The sequence below is a fragment of the Rhinolophus sinicus genome, linkage group LG07 (assembly GCF_036562045.2).
Source record: "Rhinolophus sinicus isolate RSC01 linkage group LG07, ASM3656204v1, whole genome shotgun sequence".
Taxonomy (NCBI): domain Eukaryota; kingdom Metazoa; phylum Chordata; class Mammalia; order Chiroptera; family Rhinolophidae; genus Rhinolophus; species Rhinolophus sinicus.
This window is the reverse complement of record NC_133757.1, coordinates 75,530,049-75,545,278: the sequence shown is the minus strand read 5'-3', so window position 1 is coordinate 75,545,278 and position 15,230 is coordinate 75,530,049. Positions and strand designations below refer to the sequence as shown.

Below are 15,230 nucleotides of genomic sequence, written 5' to 3'. Positions count from 1 at the left end.
CTCATTGCTGAATATCACTATAGTCACCTTCCAAGTACAGTTATTTGTTTACTGGCTGAAAACTCCCTCACGACATTGCCGTATGAGCCGGTGCATTGTCATGATGCAAGAGCCATGAATTGTTGGTAAAATGTTTAGGTCATCTAACTTTTTCACGCAGACTTTTGAGCACTTTCAAATAGTAAACTAGGTCAACTGTTTGTCCATTTGGTACAAATTCATAATGAATAATCCTTCTGATATCAAAAAAGGTTAGCAACATTGTTGCAACAAGTTCATAAACTTAATTCTATTCCCTCTAGAGACCTATTATGATTTTAAGAATCGTAGTCATAACTTTTTACTTTATAATTATTTTTTATAATTTTATAAATGTTTAGAAAGTTTCCAAATTATGAAATATAGCCTTATTTCCAGTTACTCTTTTCTTTCCTATTTTTCTCAGAATGGGAAACTGTCATCTGAATAGTTATCTGAGCCTGTGTAGCTCAAAGTAAAAAGACGATTAGAGAAGTATCCCTCCACGAGGAAGCGAGACTATCCAGCTTCACTTATAAAATAATTTCAGAACATATTAATTTTACCAACAACATGAAAAATAGACTGATTGTTGATGTTGGGATTAACTATTAGAAATAATTATAAAATTTTAGTCCTTATTACTTTATCAAGTTTATTCCCATTTAGAAACCTCCAGCACATGAATGACAAGGTGTGCCAATATACAAACTATTAATGCCTCATCATTAAGGAAATCATGTCTCAGATTTCATTGTAATTTACAAAGTGCTTTTCATGACATTTCACTTTCTCCTTACATCTACTGTTGACATAAAGTGAGAAAATTTTAATTCCCATTTTGTACATACTTGGAAATTGAAGCTCAGAAAGAGGAAAGAACTTGACAAAGTAGGGTTTCAAATCCAAGTCTTTATTTTTCAAAATTTGATGTCCTAAATAAATAGCTGGATTTGAAGTGTTGCAAAATTAACAAAAGCAACAAAGCTTTTCTAAAAAGGTTTGGTGGTCAAAGTATTATGCACATGTGGATATACAATATCCTCCAACAGAGCTGAAGGAAGCAGAAAGAATAAGCAGAAAGAAAAATAAATAAATATTTAAAGATGATAAATAATTAGCATCTTATGAATACTGCAAGTATCTTCTGTTTAGTATAAGCATACATTGAATTGGAGAGTCAAAAATTATTTAAGATAAAGACGAGAATAAGAATTAGCTGGCTTTATTCAGTTCCTCAACACCAAGTATATATTTTCCTTTGTGATTAGCTAAAAAGAAATTATCCCTTCCCACAGGCTATCTGAAAGCACAGCTATGAGGTCTTTGCCTGAGATTCACAGTGACTGGCAAAGAAGAGGTACCCAATAAACATTTCCTGAAAAAAATAAATAGTCTTAGAGAAGGTTTTTTGTGGTCTTCATTTTTTAAATTCTTATTTATTTTTATCTTAGAAACAGACAGACAGCATAAATATAAAAAAGAGTCATTGCTTTGGTACACAATATATGTTTTAGCTGTGGTGTATGCAATTAGCCCAACAATACTTTCAATTCTTTCCTGACCTGTAAGACAGCTGAGCCAATAACAACAGTATCATGTCCCTGCACACAGAAGAAAAATTCATAAAATTTAGTAATAAATTTTTTATATATGCTATATTTCTTGACTAACCTTCATGTCACAGGTTCTTTCCCCAGGGTTTCAGAATGATTCAGAACATAGGACTGTTTGGTTTTGTACATCTATCCATCTTCATTGCCTAATTGAGAAAGTCATCAACTTATTATTATTACTTTTTAACAACTTGTAGGTTAGTACATACATAGTGCAACAGTCAGAAAGTCTGAATTTGTTGAATTATCCACTTTTTATTATAAAATTCTTCAAATGGTTTTCAAAACATTTTATTTAACACTTACCATGTCTCTTAATGAGGAAATCAGGTCACTGATTGAGTAACTATTGTATATTTAATTTTTATTTGTTATTTTTAATTAGTTTATTGGGGTGATGATTATTAGTAAAGTTACACAGGTTTCAGATGTACAATTCTGTAATATATCATCTATATATCACATTGTGTGTTCACCAACCAGAGTCAGTTCTCCTTTCATCACCACATATTTGATCCCTTTTACCCTCTTCTATCACCCTCCTCCCCCCCTTACCCTCTGGTAACCACTAAACTATTGTCTGTGTCTATGTGTCTTTGTTTCTTCGTTTGTTTGTCTTGTTCCTTCATGTATATTTAATTTTTATCTGTAGTCAATTATGCCATTTGGTGGACTCAGCATTTATAGGTTTTTTGTTTAAGCTTTCAACTCTTTCCAAGTAACCTTAAAAATCCATATTGTATACAATATGCTGTATTAAGCTTATAATGCAATTTAGATTCAGAATCTCTCATTGCTGGTATGGAGAGAAATGGTGTCTAGCTATTGAGAAATCTACGTGACCACCTTATATAGAATTTCAGTGTGGCTTTTTGGTCCTCAATTCAGTTTTCCTATGCAATACCCTCAGTGAAGTCGTGTGAACATTATTTCTTAAGAAAACAAAACAAAATTTTAAAAATACAAAACAAAAATCAACTGAGGGAGAAAACTTCAGACAGAGTTAAAACATTATACTAGATATTATAGATATTGCTACAGGACACATTATTCCAAATCCTGAGGGTAAGGGGGATAGAATATATGGTGATGGAAGGAGAACTGACTCTGGGTGATGAACACACAATGGGATTTATAGATGATGTAATACAGAATTGTACACCTGAAATCTATGTAAGTTTACTAACAATTGTCACCCCAATAAATTTAATTAAAAAAAAAAAATTCCAATCGTTCATTATGTCTTTCAAGGTTTTGAGTCAGCTTGGAGGTCCTGCTGATCTGACTTGACCTTGACTGATCTTGGTTGAGTTTTCTCACTCCTATGTAATAAGCTTTTGGGTAATCTACTAACTGACTAGCCTTCCTTGGCCTCAGCTAGGATAACTTAATTGCTCCATGAGGTCTCTCACCTTCTGTTAGTTTTGCCTTATCCTCACTTTGATGGCCAGGATCAAAGAAAAGGCAGGCCATGTCATATCATAGGGCAGGCAGAAATGTACGTTTCTTTCTTCAGGTTTCTGCTTGCATCACATTTGCTAACATACTTTGGCCAGAGCAAGTAACATAGCAAAGTCCACAGTCAAAGAGAAGGCTAGAAAGTTACAGATCAAATGCTGCGGTTTGGTAAAGAATTTGGTGATGATAATTGAAATCAGCGAAATCAGTCTACCACAAAAGGTGATTCATTTATTAACAACACTGCTGAAAAGACCTTTCTTTTAAGACATGGAATGTTTCTCCATTAAAGTGTAAAGACATTTCAATTTTCAGTTGTGCGGGGAAAGATAGGTCTCCAACTAGTAATTTTCACTGAAGAGGAAGAACTTAGTGAATGAAATGGGGGTCATTTGTTTTTTACCATAAAAAAGTAATAATGTTGTAAGCAGCTTCCAGACAGCACTTATAACTGCAATTACCTTCATTCAGAGGCAAACTGAGAACCTCCAAGACATCAGGGACGAAACATGTTTTGGATGATTAACAAGTCTTAACTTCCAAAAAAACCTCCTTCTTCAGTGTTTTCAACCTTCATTTAGAGCCTGTAAATGAAATTATTTTCAATTTAGAGCCATTGCAATTAAATAGTCAATTACAACATAGAGAAATAAATGTGTCAATCAGGCTTAAGTACATAAATTCTATGATGTGCTATGTATAGGTCAACTATAATAAGAAATAAGAAATTAAACTTTTCAAGATGGGTGCTTAATAAGTTTTTATTGAAATATAAAAAAGATACAGACATGTGCATATAAACCATAAGTTTACACCTTGATGAGTTTTCACATATTGAAAACACCAATGTAATCAGCTCTGGGACACTTTTGAATGTATTCTCTGTATGTTATCCACTTCCTTTCCCCTTATTATTGGTGGATAATTAGGATTAAAAAAAAAATGTATGTAATGCAACAGCCTGCAATTGACTGCATAGCTGACCATTTGTTTAACTAACCTGGCAGTTTTCTTGAGAGAAACTGAAAATTGATATACTAGTTCTTGACACACTGCCTCTCTGCCCCAAATCACCCTTACATGATCACTCCGCAATAATATATCTGGATGTTATCATTATTTCTCCTGTGGCAGATAGCACACTTTGTTAGTAGAAAGTACTAGAGGGACACTAGAGTGGGAAAGGAATTTCTCTTCCAAGTTCTGATGGTTTTCTTAGGCATCCTCCTGCATTATTTCCTTAGTGCCTAGTCTCCAGCAGAGCATGCAGCTCCTGGAGCCCCTTAGCTCCAATGAACCTGAGCTGCCCCTGTAGTCCCCATGGGCTGACTTCTTCAGTAACAAACACAAGGGGCTTCTCAGTGGGGGGTTTCCAGCAGGGCATCTCCTATTAAAAATTTCCTCCCAGACCCTTTTGGGAAGCTTTGCAGCCTCAATGAATTTCTCTATCCACCCTTTACAGAGAGGGCTGGGCATCAACACTGCAGGAGAGGCGTCTCTTCCTTGGGCTCACTGTCTCTTCTTCAGGGATGGTAGTTGCTCCCATATCTGTTATTCCTATATTGTTTGTTGAGAGTATCCTTTATTCTTTAGTAGACAATTACCCATTACTCAATTCCCTGTTATAGTTAATATTTTTTAAATTAAAACAGCCTCATTGAAACTACTTGGTGGTTTCTGCCTCCTGATTGGTTCCTTAATGATGTGCTTGTTTTCTTCAGAATCTCAGAACTGTTCTGATTCAAGCAGATGATTCATGAAAATAACGCTGATAGCATTTTGCATATTATTTGCTGATTTAATCCATGAAATTTAAAATGTCAATGAACATTAAACTCAACTGGATATTGAATTCAACCCAACAAGATATTGAAAAGATAATTATCAAAATTATATGGAAAGTAAGAAGCCAATGCTATTGAAAAGAAAATGATCAGAAATGAAGATTGAATCCAAATACAAAGGGATGATTAGTTTCAGTATTTGAATACATAATGGCCTCAGATTCTGATTATTTCCTTTTAAAATTATATTTATTTGTTATTTGTATATGCTCATACTATTAAGTGATAAATTGATTGGTTAATTTTTACAATAACATTTTAGAAGACTGAGTGAGCCAGGCAAAGTATACTTTACACTGAAGAATTGACACTGTTACCTCACTTGTCTGATTTTTCTTAATCTTTTTCTTAGATAACTCACTCCTCTAAATTATATATATATATATGTATATACATATATATATATATGTATATACATATATATACATATATATATATGTATATACATATATATATATGTATATACATATATATATATAATATATATATGTATATACATATATATGTGTATATATATATATTTTGTTTGTTTGTTTGTTTTTTGTTTTTTTGCCCTCCAGTTACATTGAAACCTTTACTCTGGTTATACTTCGTCTCAAAAACCTGAGAGACTCCATTTTTTGAAGATGATTATGTAATTTTCTCTGACAGTCTATAACCTTCCTCCTTATCTTTTGCTTCAGCAATATGAATACATTTCTAGGTTGTTTTTAATTTGTTACTTTTTGGAAATTATTGACCATTCATTTGCAAATATTTTTCTTTCCATTCTCTCACTTTTTTCCTCTAGGCTTCTAGTTACATTAATTTAGACTGATTTTGGCCTACATTTCTTGGGTACTCTGTTCTTTTTCTTTCCCCACTCATTTTCTCTTTGTATTTCCATTAGAGTATTGTCTGTTGACTATAATCAAGTTCATTGAGTCTTGGATGTGTCAGGTGTACCAATGAGCTTGTCAAAGGCAGTCTGCATCTGTTACTGTGTGTGTGTGTGTGTGTTTAAATTTATGTCTAGTATGTCCAAATTTATGTCTAGTATGTCCTTTGACACTTTATTATTGTTTCTATTTCTCTGCTGAAATTACCCATCTATTCATGAATGTCTTCAAGTTTTTCACTACAGCCTATGACATATTAATCATATTTATTTTAAATCCCCTGTATGATTTTTCCAACAACAGATTTATGTTTGAGATTAATTCTATTGATTGTTTTGTCTCTCAACAGCAGATTATTCCTTTCCATTTTGCGTGTGTCATAATTTTTAGTTGAAATCTACATATCCAGTGTAGGGTAGTAGAGACTGAAGGAAATCGTATTTATGCCTGAAAATAGGCATGCCTCTTTTTCTGCTAGGCCGTTTTTGAGTTTAGCTGTGTTTCAGTTTTCTTGTTTTTTGTGATTACCTTCAGTGCACAACTAGCTTTAAATTCCTCTCTGGGCACTTGTGGTGAGGGCACAGCTTGAATGATTTGCTGAGCAAATTCTCAATTGTGCTTGCCCCAACCTCAGTTTTAGGGTTTTTCCCCCTGCAAGCCTGTTCCTCAGAGAGGTTGTCTCTCCATGCTTTTGTCCCTTCACTAGTGGCAGTCTGCTGTTACTTGTTTCCTGGTTCCTGTTAGGCTGGGTGGTGCAGAGCATGGAAGAATTCTACGTTTTTCTTATTCATCCTCTGCTTTAGGTAGTTCATGTGTCTTTTGAAATTAGTTCTCTCTGTGATCCTGCCTGCCCTCAGTGGTAAGGAATCTGTAATTTTCTAAAACTAGGAGGAATTTTTGCCTCTCTCCTTTTCCCTAAATCAATTAGTTTTCCCCTACTCCTAGTGACAAGGTTTGCTGCCTTTCTCAAGCCGCTTAAGACTTTACAACACTGAAAGACGGATTCAGGTGAGGATTTCTCCCCCGGCCCCCGGCAGCAGCTGGTATACCCAACAGTGGAACTACCCTACAGGGGATGCTTCCCAATCTTTCTCATGAGCAAGTGAGGTCCATGGAGAAGAGGCTGCAGGTGTTTGTGTTCTCAAGGCTATATATTCGCCCAACGGTGAATATTTAGCTTTTAACAAAACTTTAAAACATTAGTTGATTTCTTGTTGGTACCTGTTTTTATCACAGTCTTATTTTCTTCCAGTGCTCTGGCTTGATGAGTGATTGTCTATACTAGACAGTGATTGCCTATGCTATTGTTTTGTTTCTTTCTGGAGGCTCACTCCCGCTTTCCTCAGATTTTACCCTGAACAATTTCCCTTGGAGGTCTGCACTCTGATGGGTTCAGGAATGTATTATTTTGCAGATTGCTTACTTTCTTGTTGTTGCTTGGAAAGGTATGACGTTCTTTCCGTCTATCTGCCCTAAGATGGAGCCAGAACTCTGTAATACATATTATTAATTCATAGTTATATGAAAGTTACCAGGAATTCAGGTACCTTTGGGTATTATGTTATTAATATACTTAATGAAATAAAAAATAAGGATTCATTCTCTTTCAAAACATGCCAAAATACAGTTTAACATCTAAATGGTAGTTTTTTTCCCATTAAATATTCAAGAAGTGTAATTCTAGTTTACTTAGCGTAACAAGAAAGAGACTTGGGACTTTCTACATACCGTGTTTCCCCGAAAATAATACCTAACTGGAAAATAAGCCCTAGCATGATTTTCAAGATGGCATCCCCAGAACATAAGCCCTAATGCATCATTTGGAACAAAAATTAATATAAGACCCAGTCTTATTTTTGGGAAAACATGGTATACTTAGGGGAAGCTATGTACTTTGAGATACATGATTTAAGGTCTGGCAGATTTTTTTTTTTTTTTTTCTTAACTGGGGAATGTTGGGGAACTGTGTTTTTCCAGGACCCATCAGCTCCAATGTCATGTTATTCTTTTTTTTTTTTTTTCAGTCTTCTAGTTGGGAGCGCAGCTAAGCTCCAAGTCAAGTCGTTGTTTTCAATCTAGTTGTAGAGGGTGCAGCTCAGCTCCAAGTTAAGTCACTGTTTTTCACTCTAGTTGTGGAGGGTGCAGCTCACTGGCCCATGTGGAAATCGAACCGGCAACCTTGGTGTTATGAGCACCACACTCTAACCACTGAGCATACTGGCCACCCCTAGCAGAATTTTTTAACCAGTTTTTTATTTTTATTTCAATATTACATATACTCAAGTGTGTACATAAGTGCAATTTAAAGTGAAATAATAAACTGATAACTGTAGATTCAGTAATCATTTAAATATGTAGCATCGAGAACAAATTTGAAGACTTCTGTAAGCTCCCCTTCATTATAACCTCCTCCTCCTTCTCTAGATATGATACAGTAAGTTATATGTTAAGCAATTCTTTGCAGTTCTTTTAATTTTCATCATAAATGTATACAATGCACATATGCCTAAAACATAAAGTTTATTTTTCCTGTTTTGAACTTATATAAATTGAGTCATTACACACACACACACACACACACACACACACACACACACGAAGTCAAACAATTAAGTTTGTGAACTCATCTTAGAAAAAGTGCTACATACCTCGTTGATGAATATCACTAAGGTCACCTTTGAAGTCCTCCCCTTGGGAAGCTATGCACCGACGCCAGTGCCTAGTCCACCCTCCAAAGCAATTTTGGAACTCTTTTTCTGGAATGGCCATCAGAGCTGTCATCGTATTACACTTGATGTCGTGAATGTCATCAACATGTCTTCCTTTCAATATTTCCTTTATTTTTGGGTAAAGAAAGAGTCATTGGGGGCCAGGTCAAGTGAGTAGAGAGGGTGTTCCAATACAGTTATTTGTTTACTGGCTAAAAATTCCCTCACAGACAGTGCCGTGTGAGCTGGTGCATTTTTGTAATGCAAAAGCCATGAATTGTTGGTGAAAAGTTCAGGTTGTCTAACTTTTACATGCAGCCTTTTCAGCACTTCCGAATAGTCAACTTGGTTAACTGTCCAGTCGGTACAAATTCATAATGAATAATCCCTCTGATATCCAAAAAATGTTAGCAACATTGTTGCAACAAATTTGTGAACTTAATTGTCCAACCTTCTGCGTGTGTGTGAGTGTGTGTGTGTAGTGATTGGAGATTCAACCATGTTGATCCACATTGATGGATCTGTAAAGTATGGATATTCAGAACATTGACTCTAGAGACAGACAGCCTAGTTTTGAATGTTGGCTCATTAACTTAATAGCCTTCATAGTTAAGTTAATTAACCTTCCTGACTTCTGTTTCCTTGTTTCTAAAACAAGGTATTGTCAAAATATAAAGAATTACTGTAGTCAGGGTGCTTCAAGGTGATATGAAATTTGAAGTTTTAAAGCACTGACATTTTGAAGGTGCTTTATTTAAGAAATAGATTACAAATTATAAATAATTATTAGGTAAACAATTAGATATTTATTACAATAAGAAATCACAGAAAGTTGTAAATATATTTACAAATTTTACACAACTGTAAGAACCTATGTGTACACTGCAGGACTATATTCAGATCCTTGGAAAGGGCTTGTACAAATGAGAGGCTGTGAAACTTAAACTTCATTAGCTTCATGGAAAATCTGATTCTGTATACATGTAAAACACTTTGAATAATAGTTCAAAGCAATATATTTTAATTTATTTTTATTACTCACTATTATATTAATGGAAACTTTTCGCAGTATGATTTTTTTAAGTGAAATAAAATATGATTATTTACAGATGCCATCAAATAGTATTACACATAGTTTTATAATTTATGTTTTGGTTGCTTGAGATTTGGTTGGCTTATAAATTTGACACACTAATCAGTCTATATTAGTTTACTTTTTATTGTCTTATTTTAAATATATGAAATGGTTTATTTTAAGGAAAAGGAGTTAAAAGTAATGTATTTATCAAATTGAATTTACATTATTTAATTTTATTTTTCTCTGTGCTGTTTCCTGATGATTGATTAAATATCTAAGTAAATAGCCTAGTAGAAACTTCCATAGTTTTTAGAAAATCACAAAGATCATAAGATAATCGTACTTAGTCAATTTCAATATGTAGATGTTTGCTTAAATTACTTTTATTGATATTGTATGAAAATATATTTTGTACACATAAAAAGCTAGAGAAATAGCTTTCACAATATTACAAAGTAAAAGCACAATAGCATAAACAAAACTAGAAGGAAATTACTTTAATGTCAGTGCATATCAAAACAACGTATATTACACAAAAAACCTCATTTAAAGTTTAATAATATGTTGCCATATTATTTAGAACTGTGAGGAGGAACATAATATAGGATAGGAAAATAAACTTAAATTTAAAATTTACAATTTCTACTGGACAGGATTTATCTTTCAGATCAGGACAAATGTTTGAGGTTAAATATAGGTCTGAATTCAGCTGTTATGTTCTAATATAATCATAACCGACTTTTATTTATTGCCTTGTATATTCGGATTGATCACTGCTCATCATTTATAAGTTGTTAAATGTTTTTCTTATTATTCTTATACAGTTGGTTATAGTCAATAGTAGCCATAACATTTTCAAAATTTTAGAAATGTGCTACAGATTTTTTCCCATAGTTGCACTTTGTACTGCCTTGAAAAGAATATAAGTGATCAACTCAATAAAATAAATTATATGTATGTATATATATAATAAAATATATATATATATAAATATATAGTGAAATATATATAATGGAATGTATATATATGTATGTATGTATATATATATATATATATATATGTATACATATGGATTAGATAAAACTGTTATAACCATAAGGAAATAAGAAAACAATGTTGAGAAATATTTATATTAAATCAGAATGAAGAAGGGCTTTCTAATCATAAAGTTGATATAAAGAATAAAAAAAAAATTACCCTGCAAACCAAAAATAGTCTACACAAAGTTAAAAGATGAGCAATGCATTAAAAAAATTGGGAGTCAATATGAAAAAGAATAAACTCAAAATGTAAAAGTTGGAAGAGACAATAAACAAATTATTCTTAGAAGGTAAATGTTAGTAGTTACCAAATATATGCGAAAAACCTTTTAATAATACTTGATATAAAATATATTGAAAATTTGCTAATTAGATATTAAGAAGAGCGAGTGCAACAGTAGTCTCAAATCCATTCTTATTCTCTGCTGCTGAGAAAGGAGAGAGACACAGTTGTTGAATTACATTAAAAAATGTTTTGTTTTGTTTTAATTTTAGGAGATTGATCCAGCTTTCCTTCTTCCTTTTTGACATGTACTCTCACTATATTTCTAGCCTCTATTCTTCAGACCTACAAGTGCATTTGACCTCCTCTGTCTTGGACATTTTGTCTTGACTTTCTTCTTTGTTCTCTTTTCCTGTCCTTATTCCTAGTTCAGTCTATGACTGAGAAGGAAGGCAGAATGGTGTAGGGGTTTAAAGCATAGATAGACTCTGGAGTAAGTCTATTTGGTTTCAAATCCCAGCTCTACTAATTAGGGGCTGAGCAAATTTAAAGAGATTATTTATCTTATCTCCTGTGTAATGGCAAGCGGGAAAAAGAAAGGGGCAGGACTTGAGCTAGAGTGGGGCTAATGCATTTATTTATTTAGAAATATCTAATCAATTTAGTTAGCAATATCCAATAGCAAAAGACAAAGGCAATTAATAGAATATGCTAATGACAGAGAGTAAAGGTGGTTAAGACTAAGCTATATACATTGGTAACAATGTCATCTCAAAGGAGTATACATGCATATAAGTTGAAGAGATCCCAACACATGTTTACTATTGATCAAAAATCACTTGGCTAAATACACAAATAACATCAGTAAGGAGTATCAAAAGCAGTAATAAACTCTATAGGATAATAGTTATTACACTAGATGCCAAAAGCTCACCAAACCGGGGGAGAACAGCACTGGAAAAATCATAAATCAAAACTTTGCCAGGTCTGTAGCTGAGAGAAACTCAGGTGTCTCCCACATTGCTGTTTGCTAGTTCCCAAGAATGCTGCTGCTGCTGCTGGCGTTATAGTTGTTGAAAGTTAGGACGTCTTCTGATACTGCAAGCTGCAAGCTGCATACAGGTTCCCAAAGATGCTAGAATGATGACAATTCACCAACAAAAGAAGTCTCTACTGTCCATTGAGGCAAGTTCTGATCTCTTACTCTGAAATAATCCAATCCTGAAAAGCAGTCCTGAAACAGCAAATCTTCTGAATAGTAATCTCTTGAAACAACAATCAATCAATATCCAATCCACCTGAGGTCTGTCTTATATCTCTCTTTAGATGCACCCCAGAGCAAATTTTGTGTTCCTGCCTCCCCTCTCAAGGAACAGCCAGTTCTGGGAGGGTCCAGCAGTTAATGCTATGAATGCTGACCATCTGGCTGAAGGGCTAGTTCATCCAGATAAGCAACAAGGCCTGGCTATGTTCCTGTCACATCATCCTGATACAACTTAGCTACTACTTCACTTCATCTGCTGATGTGGAGGAAACAGACAGGAAGCAACATCATCTCATATCTCCCCTACTCGGGAGGAAGAGACCAAAGGGGGATTTCTTTCAACCCCTGATCACAGAATTATTTTATCCCTAAGCTAACCATCACCTCACAGCACAGACAGAACAGCAACCTCATCCCATATCTCTCCTGCTCGGGAGAATGAGACCCAGAAAGCAACATCGTCTCATCTCTCCCCTGCTCAGGAGGATGACACCAAAAGGGGGAATTTACTCAACCCCTGATTACAGCACAGAAATCACCTCACATGCAGGAACAGATAAAAGCTAATAGACAAATCTCATATCAACCAATGAAGGTAAAGTTTCCTCAAGACCTTCCCTACACCCTGCTATAATGTGGAATGATTTTAGTAGATTCTCTTCTCATACGGATTGAATATATCAATATTTGTGAATTAGTTACAGCAGTATTTGGCATATAATAATTGCTATATAAATAAGGAGTAAAATGCATTGATTTTTTTAAAAAATTTTTGCATAGATAATCTTGTTTATCATCTTCCCTTTAATGCTTACAATGTTTTATAATGCAAAAGTGTTTCTTCTTTATATAAACATATTAATCATTCTTTCTTTCTGGATTTCTAATTTTTTTATGCTCAATAAAGATTCTATTAACCAAAGTGATGTGCAGTTTTATTTTAGCATATTTATATTTTCATATTTAAATATTTCATACATAAGTTATTTTAATAACAGCTTTATTGAAATATAATCCTCATACCATCAAATTAACCCCTTTAAAGTGTACAATTAAGTTTTAATACATTCACAAAATTGTGCAGCCATCATGGCTATCAAAGTTTAGAGCTTCATCATTGCAAAAAGTGCTCCATACCTATTAGCAGTCATTTTCCATCACTCCGTTCCCTCAGCTCCTGGTAACTATTAATCTGTTTTGTATCTCTGTGGGATTTTGGCTATTCTGGACATGTCATATAAAGAGACTCATATGATTTCTGGGTTTTTTTTGTGTGTGTCTGACTTCTTTTGTTTAACATATTTTCAAGATTAATTCATGTTGTACTATATGTCAGTACTTTATTCCCTTTTATTGCCAAATAATATTCTATTGTATTCTATACCATTTTGTGTTTATCCATTCATCAATTGATAGTTATTTAGTTGTTTTCACTTTTTGGTTATTATAAGTAATGCTATTATGAACATCTGTACATAATTAGAGTGTGGAATTATATTTTTTATTCTTTTGGGTCCAGGAATTAAATTGTTAGACTATGATGACCCTTTCTCTCAACCCCTGATCGCAGAATTATTTTAACCCTAAGCTAACCATATTTATAGTGATGGATATAAACTTGGAGATCTATTTTGGGGTCATATCACATTTAACTTTTTCAGGAACTGCCAAACCATTATCCATAGTAGTACACCATTTAATATTCCCACCAACAACATTTAAAAGTTCCAGTTTTGCCATTCATACAGTTATACTGTCCATCATTTTTATTTTAGCAAGTCTAGAAAATATAAAGTGGTATCTTATAGTGATTTTTATTTGCATTTCCCTAAAGACTAAGGATGCTGAATATCTTTTTATGTACTTATGTTCATTGTAAATCTTTTGTGAGAGATATGTATTCAAATCCTTTACCCATTGTTTTAATTGGATTATTTGTCTTTTTGTTGTTCAATTGTATAGGATTTTTTAAATTCTGCATTCAAGAACCTTATGAGACAAATGATTTGTAAACATTTTATCCCATTCTGTGGAGTATGTTTTCATTTTCTTGATAGTGTATTTTGGGCTGCAAAAGTTTCTAATTTTGATGAAGAATTATAATTTATCTATTTTTCTTCAGTCAGCTGTGTGTGGTCACTGAAGCCTTTGCTCAGTTATCTTGGTGATTTAATGATTGGATAGAGATTTAATTAAATGCTTTGGATCAATAAGTTTTTCAAACTTTGCTGAGATGTTCTATTTATGTTTATTGTCATGCATTGAATGCTCCTACAAACAGTTACAAGTCTACTTTATCCTTCACTCACTGCCAATGCATGGCCTCAAAGGTCAGCCAGGTATGAGAGATTAACGATTCTCTCCCTAGTCCTAAAATGTAAAGAACATACATCTTTCCGGTCATGCACAGTCCTGCACATTTCTGTGGCCTTATAGATTCCCAGGAATATACAGATATTTTCAAATCACACTATGCACATCCCATGCACATTTTTCCTTTTAAATGTTTGTCGTGCCTATTGTTATCCACAACTAGTATCTATCATAAGAAGCTATTATGTTAAACAATTGACATTTTGTTCTGTTTCGTTTTTTACTTTTCAGTAAAGGACTTAGGGGTAGGACTATTTACACAGGCTGAGCTCTAAATCTTTCTAAAATAAAAAAAGTCTCAAAAATTGAAGTTTTCAGGAAACTGCTAAGTAGGTCAAATAGTGAGAGTTCTCTGGGGATGAGGCCTTGGAAGAGCTCCATACCTGTTCTTCCCTCTCAGGTGTCTGCTGGGATCATGGCATTCACAGCTAGCCAAGTGACAAAGCTGGTGGGTCAAGGCTTCCACACAGCTGTGGAGAGATGAATGCCACAAATCCCACTGTTTCACAGATATTCAGCCACCACCCCACCATCCACCCAGTTTTAAAGAGAAATAATTGAAATACCTACATGATGGTTTGATTTACTTATTTTGTGGAATGATTACTGTAGTTGGTGCTCTGTAGATTGAGGTGAGCCTTTGCCTATTTCCAGAGTTCGGAAAAAGTTGACTTTGACAATTTTTGCCAGTGTATTCATTGCCTTTATAGAAAAAAGGCAATGTCTTCTT

General features: G+C 33.9%; 1 protein-coding gene across 5 annotated transcripts in view; it reads left to right on the top strand.

Moving 5' to 3' along the window:
• Window positions 1-15,230, top strand: part of FSTL5 (follistatin like 5) — a 631,388-nt gene that overhangs the window by 453,340 nt on the left and 162,818 nt on the right. The gene's annotated exons all lie outside the window — the stretch shown is intronic.